This window comes from Cucurbita moschata, unplaced genomic scaffold, assembly GCF_002738365.1.
Source record: "Cucurbita moschata cultivar Rifu unplaced genomic scaffold, Cmos_1.0 Cmo_Scf00059, whole genome shotgun sequence".
Taxonomy (NCBI): domain Eukaryota; kingdom Viridiplantae; phylum Streptophyta; class Magnoliopsida; order Cucurbitales; family Cucurbitaceae; genus Cucurbita; species Cucurbita moschata.
The window spans coordinates 857,997-878,685 of NW_019268575.1; the positions used below are offsets into that span (position 1 = coordinate 857,997).

At 38.6% G+C, this 20,689-nt stretch overlaps 1 long non-coding RNA gene across 1 annotated transcript; it reads right to left on the minus strand.

Annotated features, from left to right (window-relative positions):
- Positions 1-2,472: 2,472 nt before the first annotated feature.
- LOC111436726 lies at positions 2,473-18,442 on the minus strand. Its single transcript, XR_002709315.1, has 3 exons — positions 18,360-18,442; positions 3,255-3,312; positions 2,473-2,505 (listed from the first exon to the last, which is right to left on the minus strand). It is a non-coding gene; the product is annotated as an uncharacterized LOC111436726 (long non-coding RNA).
- Positions 18,443-20,689: the final 2,247 nt, after the last annotated feature.

Here is a 20,689-nt window from a genome sequence, read left to right on the forward strand (position 1 = left end):
TCACTTAGTAGGTCGATGACTTACGCGCTTCATTGAAATAAATGTTCATGTGGGCAATAAGGTTGACAAATTTACTCAAATTTAATCCTACGATCCTCACCCTTTTTTTTTTTTTCTCTCATCTTGATTCCATCAACTGAATCAATAGTTTTTACTAGTTTCCTACGTTGATCTCCAAATTCTCTAAACTTTGCTAAAGGATCAATAATTAACCTTTTTGCCTATGCATACTAAAAGTGTCATTTTAACAATGGTCCTATATCCATAAGGGAAAGGCACCTTAACCCTTTTTTTTTTCTTTTTTCTCGAACTCCTTTGTAATATCAAGAATGGGCTTAACAAATTTCTCTTTTAAAAATTGGCATCATATAAGCATAGTGGATACCTTAGATGCCATAAAACTTGGAATGACAATCTTGAAATTTTAACAATGTTAATACATTTTAAATTACATAAATATATCATATCATAACATTTCATGTTTTTGGACATAACTATTTTCATCATATACATATCATATCATAACATATCGCATCACAATATATCATAGTATAAACATGTCAATTTATCATATATTTCGTACCATAACATATCTCATATCATCTCATATCATATACGAATATATATATATATATATATATATTTGTCTTTCACATGTCGTATCATAATCATATCATATCGTAAACACTTTGTGGTCATATCGTTCCCTAACATATCATAGCCTTAACATTCTTATACCTATCACAGTCATATCATTACATGAACATACCTTAGTCATATCGTTACAGGAATGTATCCTAACGCTATCGTTCTATCAATCTATCATAATTCCATTCCTTTCTACCCATAACCTAATTGTATTCAATCAATCGATCGTGACCATATTGTTTTTATCAATCTCTCATATCCATAGCACTTCGATGCGTAACCTAACTTTAATGTCTCATGAACATATCTTACTCCTATTGTTACATTACGTTTAGTGCATCTTTCTCGTAACTTATCTCAAACATACCATTGAACACATCGTACTATAAGTATTATCATACAATTCACATATCATAACATATACATAACATATCATAAGCATATCGATTCACAAACAATTCACACATATCAATAAATATGACATGTGCAGAATCATAGGGGCATGTGTCAACGGGGCGTGTGTTAGACTTCATGCAAAGTATAAGAGACTTTATCTTAAAATATATTATATATATATATATATATTATTTTATTTTTATTAAAGATTTCCTTTTCTATTATTACTATTGTGTTTTCTAGAAGGCATAGTTACTGTATTATGCACTTTCTTGCAATATTTCAAGAGTAATTTATTTTTCATGGTCTGTCATCTCTTATAAATTAGATTGTGTTTGGTCGTATATATAAAAATTACCAATATTATTATGTTGCTTGAATCACATATTCAATTTTTAAAATATAGTTTAAATCTCCAAATCTTCCCTGTTCACAATTTACCTGTTTTTTTTTTCTCTCTAAAAAAAATGCTATTATAATAACTAAAAATCTAAATAATTACAACAATATAAAAGAAAAAGAAGATCTTACTGACAAATTTTTCTGTCTCTTCTTTCCCCTAAATCTACCTATCATGAATATGTGAGGTCCACTCTTTCTTATAACATTTTTCATACTACACTAAATATAATTATTTGATTTATAAGTAACATAAACAAAACCTTAAACCAAAGGACCACCCATAGATCTAGATTAGCTAAATAAGGTTCATTTGAAATAGTTCTTGGTTTTTTTTTTATTAAAAGACCGAAAAAAATTGATAACTATTTGAAAATCTCGTTTATTGTTCTTTCTTATCGAAAATGAATTAGAAATTTTGGAAACTCTTGTTTTTAAATTTGTTTTAAAAAATAATGAACCTTTAAATTGTTAGTTTACCATCTATGATGGAGTTGGAAAATGCGGTAAGTTCCTATTTCCCTCCTCTAATATTTTATTTCTCAATGAAAATGAATATATTATTACCTTATCATTTATGACATAATGTAAAGTGCCTATTATATCATATATTTGTACTATCATTTCATTATATAAACCCAACGTTTTACATCAACTTCTCTCAAAGTTGGGAAACTTAAATAAATGGGACTACTATAACGTGATTGTCTTCTAATAACAATTGGTTGTGAACTTGATTCGATAAACCTCCCTGTACATTGTTGTAACGCCCTAATTTTCTAAACCTAATTAGTGACATCACTCATGCATACATAATTCATTACGGTGGAAGCTCATCATAAATAACCTTGGAAACAAAGAAAAGTCTTTCATGAACATTCATAAATCCAAAAAACCTATCTCCAAAAATAAACCTTCAATAACCGAATTTAAAAATGAATCTAAATAAAGCAATATTCATGCTATAACTTAAAATAGTTCAATAAAGGTAAACTCCTAAAAATATCCCATCTTCAACTTCCATGGTGTCCTCAGCTCCGCCGTCAACCGCCTTGTCTTTACCTGAAAAATGTAGTAGTCTGTGGCTTGAGTATTTTATGAAATACTCAGTAAGTCACCCCACTGTTGGGGTTAGGAATGCAAACACATGCAAGGCTCTTTCCTATTCTAGGTAGGGTTGGGTGTGTGGTACTCCTTCACACACGGCCCATGTACGTGTACATGGACCCACCAGGCGGGCTCGTAAACATACCCCCTAGGCCTGACTTGGTCGGACACAACGTGTTACACGTAGCCGGACACCACAGAATAGAAAAGGGCCCACATGATATCATGGCGAACATAAATATTGTAATTCATTCTTTCGTATCATAAAGGGGAAGAATCCCGATGCACGTGGCATACATATATGCATGAGGTCCCTTAACATATCTAACATGGCATTACATAAGCAATGCTAAAATCGCATATACGTTTCTTACATTACATGGCATCTCACTTGACCTACATTACATGGCATACTACATAACATGAAAGTACATTCCAGTTGCATAAACATCTCATGACTCGATAATTCTACGTGTATCTATGGCATCGATCAACATATTCATGACATATAATACTAACATCTCATTCATAACTTCACATAACATAAACAGTCAACAGTCAACATAATTCATACATCACATAACATACACAATCTACCGTCAACACAATCTATACATCACATAAATATGGTGCATGCAGGGGCCACAGGGCACGCACCATCATACAACACGTAGTAACCTAACTCCAACAGTAAGGTCACTTACCTCGATGGTCTTGGTTGAAGTCACTCACAATGAGCTAATCCCAGCGGTTAAATACGTCCTATGATAACCACATAAAAATATAGAAGCTTTCATAAGGTACCCTAGCTAAACCTCATGCTATTTATCAAAATAAACCCTCGATCTAAGCTGTCTTTAACGTTAAGGAACCATACTGACCTTGGATGGTAAAACTAAGGGCAGAAATAGCTTGGAAGGGCCAAAAACCTTGGAATCGATATATTATAGTGATACCTTGCACTAAGCCTAGTTGTCGAGCCGGCCAACTAAGCCGCCAAGTCGAGCTTCGGGAATTGACGGAATCGAGGCGATTTCATACACGTGCGAGCCGACCCGCACTGTGTACGCATGCGAAGCTGCTAGGGCTACTGGGTGTGCGTCTGCGGCTCGACCCTATTCCAAAAAGCTCACCTTCCTTACCCAACAAGCAACGAAACTCTAGTTTCCGTCTCCCCAATTCCGGCGACACGCCAACCGATCCCACAACGTCCTCAACACCGATTTTTGATGGTCAACCTTCTTTGACACAATGATCCTCACATCAATACCTTACTTCCACTCGATTCTTCCTTCGAAGAGCAACCCCAACGTTCTGGAGGAAAGTTTGGAGAGAATCGTTTTCAAGGGATGTAAAAGGTTGGGCATAGGAATATAAAACTAATCTCAAGACATTTCCCAATAAGGCATACTAGGGTTTTAGGATAAGGAAATTTAGAGAAATAGGAATGTTTCAGGCCTCGCACGAAATCCCTCTATTTCCGGGGAGATTACATTTAATTATTTATTCTATTTTTATTTTATTTTATTTTATTCCAGTAACCCAAGGCATTACAATTTCTAATAACTTCCTTGTTTAAAATTGCACCTCTTCCAACGGAAATAAATGCATAATATAATATCTTGTCATTTATAAAAATAAAAATAAAATCTTAACAAATAAGGCAAAAATGAAAAATCTGAATCGTTACAATTGTGGTAGCATTTTCAAATACTGTCCAGTCGTACTTAGGTTTTACCTGACTTTGTGGCTTCATTAGACTTTAGACAAGGTTCTTCACTAACCAAACATGACTTATATAGAAACTAAACTTTGTTCAATCATACATGTAATAACTCTAACCGACATGCCTCTACTCTAGGCCAAGCCAAAGGCTCTACCTTACCTTTACTCTAGGTCAAAATCCTTCTAGTGCAATGTCGCATCTCATATAGTTGTTTTAATTATCAATAATGATTGTAATTTATATCGATAGGTTATTAAGATCGCTTATATTTCACTTATACCAATCATATCAAGCTTTAAAATAGGGAAAAAAAAAACCCACAAAAACTACATATCAAAAACATCTATTTATTTCAATATTAAAATAAAACTTTCAAATTTATGGATATATGGATTTTTTACATGACCAATTACAGCAAATATAATAATATTATCGGTTTTATATTTAACATATAGATATTTTGCTCACTCATATGCCACTTTGCTTACTCATATGCCACCAGCATGGAGTACTTTCACAATTATCTCTATCTCTCTTATCTATGTAGTCATTGAAGTAATGAAACAAGCCAGGCCATTAGAAGGAACAGTAAAACAATGTTGAGCCCCAGCTTGGACAAAAATTGAAGTCGTAGCTGGTCCAAGGTGTCAGCTTGTGGACTCCCAAATCATCATTGCCAAATTTGTAGTGAACAGTGAGCTGATTTTTAGATTATAGAACATTTCTTATCTTGACGGTAATATCTGGGTTTTGGATGAATGATCCTTCGATGGTAGTTAGTTGGTTAGCAAATAATAATGAAATTAAGAGTTATCTTGACGATAATATCTCAGTTTTGTTTTTTGTAACATATGGTTGTGTGAGAAGGAGTTTGTTGAGTACAGAAAGAAGTTGTGTGAGAGTTTGGGTGAGCAGAAGGGATTAGTTATTATTAATTAGTTTTGGATTTTTACTTTTTTTACTATTGTTACATTGTTTATAATAAAAATAGAACCGTGATTGATAATGTGTTATTTTTTAAATTGAAAAATATATGCTTGAACTACATTATGGGTTATTTTATGTTATGGCCCACTAGTCCTTCACCTAGTTGAATTTTCATAGTTTCTCATTACCTAGCCCAATGAGGCTTTTATTTGGTCATCATATGTAAGGACCGGGCTGAATCAATGACTCCAAAAAGATGGTTAAACTTTCACAAAAAAAAAAAAAAAAACATAATATTCATTAAAACAAAATAGTGTTCATACATGAGTAATTAAAACACAACACAATAGTTAAAACACAAAATAAGGAACCAACTTAAAAGATTTCAAAACAAATGGGTTGAAGACCACGAGTCAGGCTTGTCTATGGCACCAGATCCAGAGTTCGCTCTCGACCTCGACTAGCTCTTTATTACCTTAAAAAAAATGGAAAATAAGGAATGAGTACAAGGCTTAGCAAGTAGCCTACTTGTATGGTTTTGATCCTTTGATTCTGAAACATTGGTTATCCTTTAAGGGCTTTAGTACTATGGTTTTTGGTTTTTGGTTATTGGTTCTTGTCCTTAGAACCTGGTTCTTGATCCATGTTCTAGTCCTAGATCTTTCTCTTGTTCTTGGTATTTTCGAAATTCTTGTTTGGTTCTTGGTTCTTTCTCGAAGACACTGCCCCTAAGATTTAACAGTATCAAACATGATCCTGACATCCTGTGTCCAAGGCTTCATGCATTCCAAGCGACACAGTTTTAACCCGCACCTCAAGGCTTGCCCTTCGATATGCTCTGAAAACCTATGCCCAAGGTTTCATGCATTTCAAGTGGCATAGTCTGAAAACCTACAAACAAGGCTTCTTATGTTCCAGGTGATGTAGTCTAATTATGCAACAAGGGCTTGCCCTATGATACAATCTAAATACCTATGCCCAAGGCTTCATGCGTTCCAAGTGTCACAATCACACTTTTGATGGCAACGGACTTGCGATTGTGCGACACTCACTTTCCAACGACAAGTGAGCTAAGCCAATTCGTTCTTGCGTCGCCTACGACCAAGCGACGTATGCTCGAGCCTCTAGTCTCAGTTTTAAGCGAAGGTTTTAGAAAATGAGGACAGAGAGAGATTTTCGAAAGAGACGTTATATAAGCAAGCAAGAGAGAAATAACAATGGCTCACAGTATATAACCTTGTGTAGGGAGAAGTTGACAACTAGTCGTATCCCCCTATAGTACACTACGGGGCATTTCATGTCTGGCGGGCCTAGACATGATATTTTTGAAACGTCATACTTCCTAGAAATACAAAAGTAAAACACTAGAATATGAAAAGATCGGCTTGTCAAGGGCATGCGGTCATGGGCAACATGCCTTGGACGAGCATGACCATGACATCCTCCCCCACCTAATTGGTTGACGTCCTTGTCAACCGACTACTTTCAAACCTTGCAATGTGGATGGCGGCGGAGTCTAGATCTTCGGTGCGTTCCTAGCTTGTTTACTTCATAGGGAGATTCTTCCATTTGACAAGGAATTCACGAATCGTCTGCACAGGTCTTCCTATCTTCCTAACCCTGTTGGCTAGGATCTCCTCTATTTCTTTGGTGTCTCTTTGTTTCAGATCGATGCTCAGTCTCGTGATTACATTTTGCTGGTCGTCGTCTGGGTTAGAGTGATAAGGCTTCAAGTTGCTCACATGAATTATCGGGTGGATTTTCATCCATGTGGGTACCGCAACTCTGTAGGAGGTAGCCCGGATCTTTTTAAGGACTTCAACCGAGCCTTCATATTTTCGAACTAGTCTCTGGTCCTTTCGGCTGCGAAATCTGATCTGTTCTTGTCTCAACTTGATGACGACTTGATCTCCTGCTCGAAATTGGAGGGGGCGGCGCTTCTTGTCGGCCCACTTCTTCATATTCTTGGAAGCTTTCTCTAAATATGCCCGGGCTATATCTGTTGTTTGCTTCCATTCTCTTGTGAAGTTTTGAGTTTGAGGGTTTTTTCCTGCATAAGAATGATCGATAATATGGGGCAAGGCCAGTTGTCGTCCACTTACAATTTCAAAGGGACCCTTTCCTGTTGACGAGCTCGTTTGACAATTGAAACAGAATTGGGCGACATCTAGAAGTCGTATCTAGTTCTTCTGGCGAGCGTCAATGCAATGATGTAAGTATTCTTCAAGTAAGCAGTTGAACCATTCTGTCTGTCCATCGGTTTGAGGTGATAGCTCGAGGAGATGTTTAAAGTCATTCCTAAGAAGGCGAATAATTCAGTCCAGAATGTGCCAATGAATCTACAATCCTTATCACTGATGATGCATGACGGAATGCCCCATAACTTTACAACGTGTTTGAAAAATAGTTGGGCTGTTAGTTCAACCGAGCATAATTTGGGAGTGGGGACGAACGTTGCATATTTCGAGAACCAGTCTACGATGACCAAGATGGCATTATATTCCTCGACTTTTGGGAGGTGTGTTATGAAGTCCAGAGACACACTTGTTAAATAAAAGCCATACCTTATTTAGTTAGGTTTTCTAAAAACATATGAATTCATGCTAATGGAAAAGCGTAATTATAAGTGCCAATTTTGGAGGAGTCGAGGAGTCTTCGTCCAATTTCCTGTTTATGTATAATGGGTTTTTCTATTTTTGTAATTAGATTTGTTATTTAAACCGTTCAACTGAATGAAAATATGACATCGAGTTTTCAGCAAATGTGAGTGAATCTCTCTCCCTCTCTCCTTTTATTTCAGCTAATTTTTCTTTCGACCTTCGGCCTATTTTTCGTCGACGTTGTCCTCCGAATTGCCAAAGTCAACAAGTGGTATCAGAGCCTCGTTGAAGCGATCGGTAGTATATCATTACAGAAGAACCAATCTTATCAACAATCAAGTTGAATAGAGGAGGAGCGAGTGTTCGCTCAGATTGGCGTGCTCGAACAACTTCGAGATGAGCGATCTCGGCGTGCTCAGCTACTACCTCAGCATCGAACTGCAACAGAACTTTTTCGGCATCTCCATCTGCCAAAGTGCATACGCGAAGAAGCTGCTGGACACAACTGGGCTTGTGGACAGTAATCCTACCAAGACGCCAATGGAGGCCCGACTCCAACTAAGGAAGGCCGGCATTACGACGACAGTCGACTCCACCAATTACCGCAGCATTGTCAGGAGTCTGCGCTATCTGGTAAACTCTCGTCCTGATCTTGCTTATTCTGTTGGATATATGAGCAGGTTTATGAAAGCACCTAGGGAGGAGCATTTAGTGGCTGTCAAGCGCATCCTGCGCTATGTAGCCGGAACCAGAGGCTGGGGCGTAAGATACTGCGCAGGGAGCAGAAATGAGAAACTCAAGTTGGTCGGCTACAGTGATAACATGGCCGGTGACGTTGATGATCGTAAGAGCACCAGCGGAATGATCTACTTTCTCTCAGGCGACGCGATCTGCTGGCAATCAACAAAACAGAAGGTAGTTGCTTTGTCTTTTTGCGAAGCAGAATACATCGCCGCTTTGATGGCAGCAACACAAGGGATCTAGCTTGCACGACTAATGGAAGAACTCATCGGGAGAGAAAGCGATCCACCAGTGCAGTCTGCGCTATCTGGTAAACTCTCGTCCTGATCTTGCTTATTCTGTTGGATATATGAGCAGGTTTATGAAAGCACCTAGGGAGGAGCATTTAGTGGCTGTCAAGCGCATCCTGCGCTATGTAGCCGAGGTTTATGAAAGCACCTAGGGAGGAGCATTTAGTGGCTGTCAAGCGCATCCTGCGCTATGTAGCCGGAACCAGAGGCTGGGGCGTAAGATACTGCGCAGGGAGCAGAAATGAGAAACTCAAGTTGGTCGGCTACAGTGATAACATGGCCGGTGACGTTGATGATCGTAAGAGCACCAGCGGAATGATCTACTTTCTCTCAGGCGACGCGATCTGCTGGCAATCAACAAAACAGAAGGTAGTTGCTTTGTCTTTTTGCGAAGCAGAATACATCGCCGCTTTGATGGCAGCAACACAAGGGATCTAGCTTGCACGACTAATGGAAGAACTCATCGGGAGAGAAAGCGATCCACCAGTGCTATACGTAGATAACAAAGCTACGATCTCCCTGATCAAAAATCCAGTTTTGCACGACCGAAGCAAGCACATAGAAATCAGATTCCACTACATTCGAGAATGTGCAGATCGAGGGCTCATCAAGATTGATTTCATCCGAACAGAGGAACAACTTGGAGACATTTTCACCAAGTCCCTAGCGCGGGTGAAATTTGAAGAACTACGCTCAAAGATCGGAGTTCAAATAATAAGGTACAGCTTTTAGGAGGAGATTGTTAAATAAAAGTCATGCCTTATTTAGTTAGGTTTTCTAAAAACATATGAATTCACGCTAATGGAAAAGCGTAATTATAGGTGCCAATTTGGGCGGAGTCTTCGTCCAATTTCCTATTTCTGTATAATTAGTTTTTCCAATTAGATTTGTTATTTAAACAGTTCAACTGAATGAAAATATGACATCGAGTCTTCAGCAAATGTGAGTGAATCTCTCTCCCTCTCTCCTTTTACTTTCGCTAATTTTCTTTCGAAGAAACCTTCGGCCTATTTTTTCGTCAACATTGTCCTCCGAATTGCCAAAGTCAACAACACTTTCCCAAGGCCTTGTTGGCACAGGTAGAGGTTCCAAGAGTCCCAAGACTTTGGCTTTCTCGACTTTGTCCTGTTGGCAGATGAGGCACGTCTTGGTGTACTGCATGATGTCGTCCCGCATATTTGGCCAGAAGTACCCTTTTGGATTAAGGAAGATCTTCTCTGCCACCCAGGGTGTTCGGCCCATGAAGTATCATGACATTCCTGAATGAGCTCCTTCCTCAGTTCTTCCGTTCTTGGGACGTATAATCTGTTTTCTTTAGAAATTAGCTAGTTCGACGACAGCTTTGGCTGATGGGTCTTTATGTAAATGTTCTTTGATGATGTCGCGCATCGATCCATCGATCTGACTTGAGTGAATATGGGCTAACATGCACAGGGCCGCATGTTGGCCCTTCCGACTCAGCGCGTCGGCTGCTTGATTACTTTTTCCTGCCTTGTGTTCAAATTTGAAGTCAAATTTAGTCAACGACTCTTGCCATTGGGCTTGTTTTGCCATCAATTTTGGTTGATCGAAGAAGTGGCAAATGACGCTGTTATCCGTCTTCACTATGAACCACAACCAGTATTTCTTTTTCGGAGACAGTGTATCTCCTTTCAGCATCATTGAGCTTTCGACTTTTATAAGCGATGGGTTGACCTTCTTGAATAAGGACACCACCTAGGGCAAAGTCAGAAGCATCTGTCTCTATTTCAAATGGCTTTGTAACATCTACTAACCTGAGGACAGGACCCCTCATCATTGTTGCCTTCAGATCTTCAAAGGCCATTTGACATTTATTTGACCACGACCAAGGGTGATCTTTCTTCAGGAGCCCTGTTAATGGGGTGGCTCGTCGTGAAAAGCCTTCGATGAACCGCCTATAGTAATTTGCCAATCCTAGGAAGGATCGCACATCGGATATGGAAGTAAGGATTTTTCACTCTTGGATAGCTTTTATCTTATCGCTATCCATACCGATCTGTCCACAATTGATGACACGTCCAAGGAAGTTGATACATGTACAGCGTTCTCGACCATAGAATTCGTCCTAAGGGGTCAACCCGGTGGTGCGAAAACACATTTTTCTTTCTTGACGTACAACTAATTCTACCGCAGCTTGTCAAACACTAGCTTCAAGTGCACCTTGTGTGCCTCTAAGGTTGTGCTGTATACAACTATGTCGTCGAGGTATACTACGACGAACTGATCCAAGTATTCATGGCAAACCTGGTTCATTAACGTGCAAAACATAGATGGGGCATTTGTCAAGCCATAGGGCATTACCAGGAACTCAAAGGCCCCATATCTCGTTACACACGTCGTCTTGGGCTCATCCCCTTAGGTGATACGTACTTGGTAGTACCCTGATCATAAGTCCAACTTCGTGAAGTATTTGGCCCCGTGAAATTGGTCGAACAAGTCGGATATTATCGGTAGTGGGTATTTGTTGCATACCGTCACATTGTTTAAGGCTCTATAATCTATGCACAGACGCAACGTCCCATCCTTCTTTTTCTGAAATAGTACGGAGGCTCCGTAAGGCGTCTTTGCCGAGTGGATGAATCCTGCCGTCAACAACTCATCTAGTTGTTTCCTCAATTCGGCCAGCTCAGGGGGAACCATCTGGTATTCGTTCTTCGCTAGGGGTTTAACCCCAAGGAGGAGTTCAATTTCATGATTAATGCCTCGACGGGGTGGTAATGTTTATGGTAAGCTCTCTGGCATTATGTCAGCATAACTGTCTAATACCTCCTCGATTTCGCTTGGAATAGTTTCTTCAGTGGTCACTTCTTCCATCAGTGGTATAGCCATAAATGTAGGTTCCTCTCGTGCAATTTCTCTTTTCAATTGTATGGCCGAGATCATAATAAGATTACCTGGTTGCTTGATGCTTGTAGGTATTAGTGTGGGGTTGTGGTCGGTGATCACCAAGCATTTCGAAGTCGTCCATGTGAACCACGACAAGGTCCAACTCTCCTGTCCAAGCCCCTAATTTGAAGGGGACTCTTTTGGAAACTCCCACAATAGGGAAGGCCTCGGAGTTGACAGTTTTCATTTTTCTGGGGTTCTTTTCTATGGTAAGTCCCAATCTTCGTGCTTCTTGATCGGCGATGAAGTTGTGGGTCGTTCCCGAGTCTATCAAGGCGCTCTTGCTTGGTCGAGAGTTTATTGTCGCATTTACGAACATGAGCTCTTTCTCTATTATCTCCTTTGGGTCGACCTTCCGTTGGAGGACTGACAAGAATTTGAGCGTGCCCATTCAAGGGTTGTCTTGATCTTCCTTCTTGTCTGGCATGGTCTTAACTCCTGTGTCGTTGCTTTCTTGAATGGACATTTGGAGTGCACTGAGAGAGGCCCAATGAGGACAGTAGGACAGCCTGTGGGGGCCTTTACACAATAGGCATTGTAAAGGTGTCGTCGGGTGGTTCTTTTGAGGGTAAGATCCTCGAGATGTCCCTGCTTGATTGTTCTGAAGAGGTCTATCTGTCCACTCGCTTGGTCTGTCGTTACTTCTGTTTGGCCTATCAGGGCTTCCATTTCGATGACCTGGCAGTTTATATGTTTTGCCCCCAGTGTTTGGGGCCTGTGTTGTTCTTCTTTGGTAACCTGCTTCGTTCCCAAAGTCTAGGAGTCTCTCGGTGCTGGCAATTGCGGTAGCTAGGTTTTGGATATTTTTCTCGTGTATTTTTGTTTTGGCCCACGGTTATAACCCGTTTATAAAGAAGAATACCTTGTCCTTCTCTGATGTGCCCCTAATATCTAGCATCAAGGTCAAGAACTGTCTGACATAGTCCCTTATGCTTCCGGTTTGTTTTAGGGCTATTAGTTTTTCCCTTGCTAGATGTTCTACGTTTTTGGGGATGAATTGGTCCCTCAACTCTCTTTTGAGGTCTTCCCATGAGTCGATGGTGCACAATCCATTCTCGATATAGTGCACATTCGTACGCCACCAAAGTTTTGCATCGTCTATGAGATACATTGAGGCTACTGTCACTTTTATGTTGTCGGTACAAGCCGTTGTGACTTTGAAGTACTGTTCGACATCAAAGATGAAGTTCTCCAACTCTTTGGCGTCCTGGTTCCCTTTGAAAGGTCTGGGGTCTGGGAAGTTCAGTTTGTTGGATCCTGTATTAGTTTGCTCAGCCGTGACGTTCTCCACAGCTTTCATGGTCACCTCAATTAGGGTGTTCATGGCAGCCATCTTTTCTTGGATGGCATCGATCGTTGTTCTGAATTCGTCAGCTAATCCATTGAAGAAACTCATCATTGTATTTTGTAGCACGTCGAAGTCTTTGCCACGTCCATCCTTGTGCGCGATAGAGCTATCGGGGCTACCAGACGGTCTTGGTCTGCTCGTAGGAGCAACTCTTTCTTCGAGCGAGGTCGCTCGAAACATTCGTTCTACGATTGGCAACCCATCCAGGCGGTTGCCCATTGCGTCGATTTCTACGACTTTTCCATTCAATTTTGTCACTCGTGCTTCTAGAAAGCGGATGGTGTCAGGGACTTCTTTAAGGAACAACATTTCCTCCTCTATTAAAGTAAGTCGATCGGCTTGTGATTTGGGTGTCGACTTTGTCGTCGATATGTTTTCGGTCTTTGCTATGTCACAAAGTTAACAAAACTCTAATACCACTTGTCACAATCGCACTTTTGATGGCAGCAGACTTGCGATTGTGCGGCACTCACTTTCCAATGGCAAGTGAGCTAAGCCAATTCATTCTTGCGTCGCCTACGGCCAAGCAACGTATGCTCAAGCCTTTGGCCTCAGTTTTAAGAGAAGGTTTTAGAAAATGAAGGCAAAGAGGGATTTTTGAAAGAGACGTTATATAAGCAAGCAAGAGAGAAATAACAACGGCTCACAGTATATAACCTTGGGTAGGGAGAAGTTGACAACTAGTCGTATCCCCCTATAGTACATTCTGAGGCATTTCATGTCGGGCAGGCCTAGACATGATATTTTTGAAACGTCATATTTCCTAGAAATACAAAAGTAAAACACTAGAAAATGAAAAGACATAAAGGGTTTGGCTTGTCATGGGCATGTAGCCATGGGCAACACACCTTGAACGAGCATGAGCATGACACCAAGCAACATAGTCAGAATACCTAAGCTCAAGGTTTCATGCATTCCAAGAAGCGTAGTCTAAAATCCTGCACCCAGTGCTTGCCCTATGGTACAACCAGAATACCTATGCCCAAGGCTTCATGCGTTCCAAGCGGCATAATCTGAATACCTACGGTCAAGGCTTCATACGTTCCAAGCAGCGTAGCCTGAGTCAAAAACATGTTCTACCGCGGGAGGTCTTAGGATTTTTTCTTCACTTTTTGTGTTTTAGGACCTTGGTCCCTTATCCATGAGTGGTATCTAGCATTCTTCTTGCTTTGGTAGTTGTAGAGCTTGTTTGGTATTGTTCTTAGTTCTCAATCTTGTAAGTTTCTAAGGTTCATAATTCCTTGAGGCATAAGTTGTAACATGCATTCGTAAACATATGAATCCATCGTAATAACAAGCATGAGATGTTCTAGAAGGTCATAGATTCATAATGAATTCCTTGGAGGGTTATAGAAGGGTCTTGAGTCTTGAGGTGTTTCCTTTAGTCGTTTCTTAGGTCCTAACTTGCTTCAGATTTCAAACTTTCTCTAATCAACTTGAACGTACATTCTTGTCCTTAGGAATAGGCCTTATAAAAAGTAGGAAGTCATTTGAAGCAAGTATAGACCTTGAATTTTCATAAGTAGTCTTAGGGGCATTTTTGTCATTTTACCCCTAATTCTTTGTTTTGCTACTTAGTGTGTTCTAATGGCTTTCAAACTTCACCACACCATCAGATATCATAGAGTAAGGTCTACTACAGAATTTAATAGCATTTAGAGGTCCTCTAGGTCAGGAACCGTAGAGAGATATCCTTAGGGGCATTATGGCCATTTTGTACCATTTATTGGTTTACGTACTTATGCTTATCCAATGATCACCAAATTTCATATATAACCTCACCATGCTATAATATATTCAGCATTAAAATTTCATAGGCAGCGATGTTCATCTAGTTTGTTATTTTAATGTTGCTTAAATCTAGAACAATTTGATACTATAGTATATGTTGAGTAGTATTTGCATTTGACAATAGTATAGATTAGTATATGTTGAGTTGTATTTATATTTAATAAACTATAGGTTGAGTTGTATTTGTATTTAATAAACTATAGGTTGAGTTGTATTTGTATTTAATAAAGTATAGGTTGAGTTGTATTTGCATTTAATAAAGTGTAGGTTAGTATAGGTTCAGTTGTATTTATAATTATTAAGTCATTGGTAAGTACAGGACATTTAATTCAATAATGTTTTTCATTCTTTCTTTGTATTTTTTTATTCCCGAAATAATAAATGAAGCAAGAAGTTAATGTGGAACTTATAATAAGGGTTCATTAAAGTAATTCCGTATTAAATGTCAGGTTAAATTTGATTTAATGGTCTTAGGTTAAATAGGAAAATTTAGGGTGAAAATCTCTCCTTAAAGACGAGTTTTAAAACCGTGAAGCAAACGATATTACATAACGTGCCAATGTGGACAAAATAGACAAAGCGGACAATATCGACTAGCGATGAATTTGGATGTTTGAACATTGGACCACACCTTTTAAATTTTGATTTTGTTGTGAATCTCTCATTCTTATTAATCATATCTATTTTTCTTCTGGTTTAAAGTGAATAAAAAATTGATAAACTTCCTTTTAAACAACCATTTATAACTCTGTCTTAAATCTCCTTTAGAACTGTAATTAAGGACTGTTTAGCACAACTTTATTTTTCCATGTCCACCAAAAATACCAAATGAAAAAGAATTGATATTTATAACGAGTAACAAGTATAGATATCCAACCTCAAAACATTCATAGGAATTAATTTTTAGAGTGGATATCAAGCTTAAATCACCTTCTCAAACTGCTTTAATAGCTTGTTCAAAACATGTATTTTTTTTATTTTTTTATTTTGCTATATAATGAACAAATCCAAATGATTAAACGTCAACAAAAACAAATTTGAATATTTTAAAAAAATGAAGACTCTAACAGAATTATTATCTAATTGTTTGCTTTGGAATTAAGCACTATTATTAACACATGTTTTGCGGGATCCAACCGACAAGCTGTAGTGGAAAATTGGCATTTACCATAAGGCAAATGACAAGTGACTATTTACCATTATCAAACAAACTCAATTTTAAATGCCCATTGCAAGTCAAAAGATGATGATTTGAACGAATGCGTTTTGGACAAGCGAGCCCAATTCCACTAGAGATTTGAAATGAACTTTTAGCATACGACTTTGTATTGGGGCAATTTTAACAGTTTGAATGGACATGCTTCGTTTCAGGTATTTTGGCCAGAGAACTTGCATTGGCTTTCTGAATGATTCAACATTAAAAAACTGGATTTGGGCAGCATTTGATGATGGATTTTACTTAAAAAATCTTCATTCGGGGAAGTTTGAATCGATACACCCTTGAGAAAAATGAAGTAAAATCTCCCTCACTCATTTTGGTCCCACAAAACGTACTTTTTTTTTTCTTTTATGTTTGCTTCCTTTCACATGTAATAATTCTACAGAGAGTTATGAGGTTTTTTAATAGACATATAGATGTTACATATTTAAGTCTAATAAAAGGGGAGAAATCTTTTGGGAATTTATAGTTTTGATGTTGATAATTTGGTTGGGTTTCAAGTTTCTACTTATATCAACCCATGTGTAAGCTTTCAAACTCTGGATTTGGCCGTTAATGATCCTAATATTCCCCTAACAATATTGTAAGGTTATTTACTTCTCGCCTCTAAGAGCGAAAACTTTCTCCACAGACAAACATGAGTCCTTCGAGCATGTCTTTTCCTCACTCACATGTTTGCTACAAAAATTCTCACGAGGTCTTCCAACATAAAATTGCTCCAAGAAAAGTACATTTATCTCGAAGTTCTTATGATTAAGCCAACAAAAAGGAAAGTGCATCTCGTTGATATAGGTAGTAAGTTTCAATTCTTTTTAAGCATTTCTTAGTCATCTATACTCTGGGTCACTTTATCGGATATAATCTTAGTTCATTCATGTACTCTCTTTTACTCGAGTATCACTCTACTCAAAACCCTTTCAGGATTAAGGAATATTTCAAGTTTTAACATTTTAAATGTAACAAATTAGGACGAAAAGAAAATGTAATGCCCCTAATTTTCTTTAACCTAATTAGTGACGTCACCCATGCATACTTATCTTTTTAAGCGGAAGCCCATCCTAAATAACCTTGAAAGAGTCATTCATAAATATTCATGAATCCAAAACAAAATCTAAACTCCGAAAATAAACCTTCAATGCTGAATTCAAATTAAATCCAAATAAAACAATACTCAATGCTATAACTTAAAACAGTCTAATAAAAGTAAACTCCTAAAAATATCTCGTCTCCAACTTCCATGGTGGCCTCAGCTCCGCTGTCAACCGTACATTGGTGCCTTGCCTTTACCTGAAAAATGTAGGTAGCACGTGGCTTGAGTATTTTATGAAATACTCAGTAAGTCACCCCACTGTTGGAGTTAGGAATGCAAAGACATGCAACATATGAGCGGGACCTAACTTTTCATAAACTTTTCATAGCCTTGGGCGCTTTTCTATTCCGAGAAGGGTTGGATGTGTGGTACTCCTTCACACATGGCCCATGTACGTGTACATGAACCCACCAAGCGGGCTCGTAAACATACCCCTTGGACCTGACTTGTTCGGGCAAAACGTGTTACACGTAGCCGGACACTACAGAACAGAAAAGGGCCCGCATGATATCATGGCGAACATAAATATCGTATTTCATTCTTTCGTATCATAAAGGGGAAGAATCCCGATGCATGTGACATACATATATGCATGAGGTCGCTTAACATATCTAACATGGCATTACATAAGCAGTGCTAACATCGCATTGACGTTTCTTACATCACATGGCATCTCACATGACTTATATTACATGGCATATTACATAAACATTCCAGTTGCATAAACATCTCATGACATGACTCGATAATTCTACTTGTATCTATGGCATCGATCAACATAATCATGACATATAATACTAACATTTCATTCATGACTTCACATAACATAAACAGTCAACGTAATTCATACATCACATAACATACACAATCTACAGTCAACACAATCTATACATCACATAATCATATCACCTAAATATGGTGCATGCAGAGGCCACAGGGCACGCACCATCATACAACACGTAGTAAGCTAACTCCAACAGTAAGGTCACTTACCTCGATGGTCTTGGTTGAAGTCACTCTCAACGATCTAGTCCCAGCAGTTAAATATGCCGTATGATAACCACATAAGAATTTAGAACCTTTCATAAGGTACCCTAGCTAAACCTCATGCTATTTATTAAAATAATCCCCCGACCTACGCTGTCTTTAACGTTTAGGGACCATACTGACCTCGGATGGTAAAACTGAGGGCAGAAACAACTTCGGAATGGTCAAAAACCTTGGAATCGATATATTATAGTGATATCGAGTCACCAAGCCGAGTTGCCGAGCCGACCAACTAAGCCGCCATGCCGAGCTGCGGGATTTAACGGAGCCGAGCCGCGGGACAAGTCAAGCCGAGCTGAGCTGCCACGAGATACGCGTGCAAAGCAATGCATGCGTTTGTTGGGCTCGTATTGGGTCGGAATGAGCGTGGCCCGTGTTCGTCTATGGACTAGGCTAGAGACGAAGTAGCCCGACCCGAATCTTTTGTCTTCCTTACCCGGAAGACTTTGATAACCCTAAACGAAGGTGCGCCGTTGCCGTTGCCGATGACGACACAGTCTACCCACTTCCGATGACGGTGACGTGGCGTCTTCCTCCTTCAATTCTGGCGGCCTACCTTCTTTAACGCAGCGATCTCGACGTCGATGCTTACTTCTACCCGATTTCTTTCTCCAAAACAGCAACGCTAATCGATTCTAAGAACTCCTTGAAAACCCACGAACCAACCACACGCTTTTCCCCTCTAACACTCTTGGTTTTTCCCTTACTCTCAAACACCCTCGAGAACTCGAAACGTTTGGAGAGTCAAAGTCGTTTCGAAGAGAGTTGAATATGGGAATATAAAAGATGTTTATGACTTTTCCAGTAGTAATTTCCTTGCTAGAAATAGTACATTTTCCAGTGACAATAAATGCAGTATAATATATTTTCGTTTTGGCACAGAAATAAAATCTGAGCATAAAATCTAAAATAAATAAAAAAAAATCCAATCCTTACCGAAAATATGTATAATAATTCAAAATGGGAAGGTTAATATCATAAAACGGATATATGCAAAGAACTCAGGTCAATTTTCCTAAAAAAACAAGAATGATGGTCAATTGCAACTTTCTAATATGAAACCAACCAAATGGCACAACATTTTTTTTTAGTAAAAAATATCATTAAAGTTTATTTGTTATGCTCATAAAGAAAGAAAAAAAACATTTACAAGGAAAATGATGTTTAGAGGACTATGAAAGGAAAGAAACTATGTGGAAACAGAGGGAAGAGATGAAGGAGAAGTACCCAAGTAATTCCAATATTAAGACATTTTCTTAATTCCAATCTTAAGACACTTTCGAGGATGAAAGTTTCATCTTGACGTGTATGATGTATGAACAAAAAATAAAAAAAATAAAAAAATAAAAGCAGGGAAACTTTGTGCCACATTGTTAAAGCTGAGAAATGGCGGGTTGGCCTCCACTATAAAAAAGGGAGGTCCCCCACTTCATTTTATCATCCTAAATGAACGGTTCGAGCCAGTTAGAGAGTACACTTTAGGTGTAAACAATTAAACCCAGCTCTGATGTTTCTTTTTAGCGTTATAAAGCTCGACTAGTAGCAAAGGTATACACTCAGGTTGAAGGTGTTGATTACAAAGAGATTCTCCTATAGCGAAATTTACTCATTATTGCCGTTTCTCGAAAATGGTTCACTTATCAGTTGGGTGTTCAAAATGTCTTTCTCCATGGTAATCTAGACAATGAAGTCTATATGTCTTTACCACCACGCATTCGCCAATAGGGGAAGAATACAATATGTCCACTCCATAAATCTCTTCATGGTTTAAAACAGGCTTCTCGCAATTGGTTCTCGATATTCTCCACCACTATGCAAAATGGAGGCTCCAGTCAGTCAAAAGCAGATTACTCTTTATTTACTAAGAGTAAAGATACTTCTTTCACTGCAGCTCTTATCTCTGTTGATGATATTCTGTTGACAGACAATGATCTCAAAGAAATTCAACATCTTAAGATTAGTTTACTCGAGAAAATCCTTATCAAAGATTTCAAGAATTTGAAATATTTCATAGGCATTAAATTTTCTCAGTCTAGAAAAGAAATTTTTATGTCTCAAAGGAAGTATGCTCTAGACATTCTTAAAGACACAGGTCTTACAGAGCACATCTAGAAACATTTTCTATGGAGCAAAGTCTGAAACTTTCTTTAACGGAAGAAGAGAAGTTGAATGATCCAAGTAAATACAGACGGTTGATTGGCAGATTAATATATTTAGCTATTACTAGGCCTAACATAGTGTATTCAGTTCATATGCTTAGTCAATTTATGCATGAACCAAGAAAACAACATTGGGAGGCAACTCTTCGAGTTCTGAGATACATCAAAGGTACTTCTAGCCAAGGACTTCTACTACCATCTGAAAACAACTTAAGATTACAAGCATATTGAAATTCAGAGTGGGGTGATTGTCGAACTTCGAGACGGTTTATTTCTGGGTTCTGCATTTTCCTC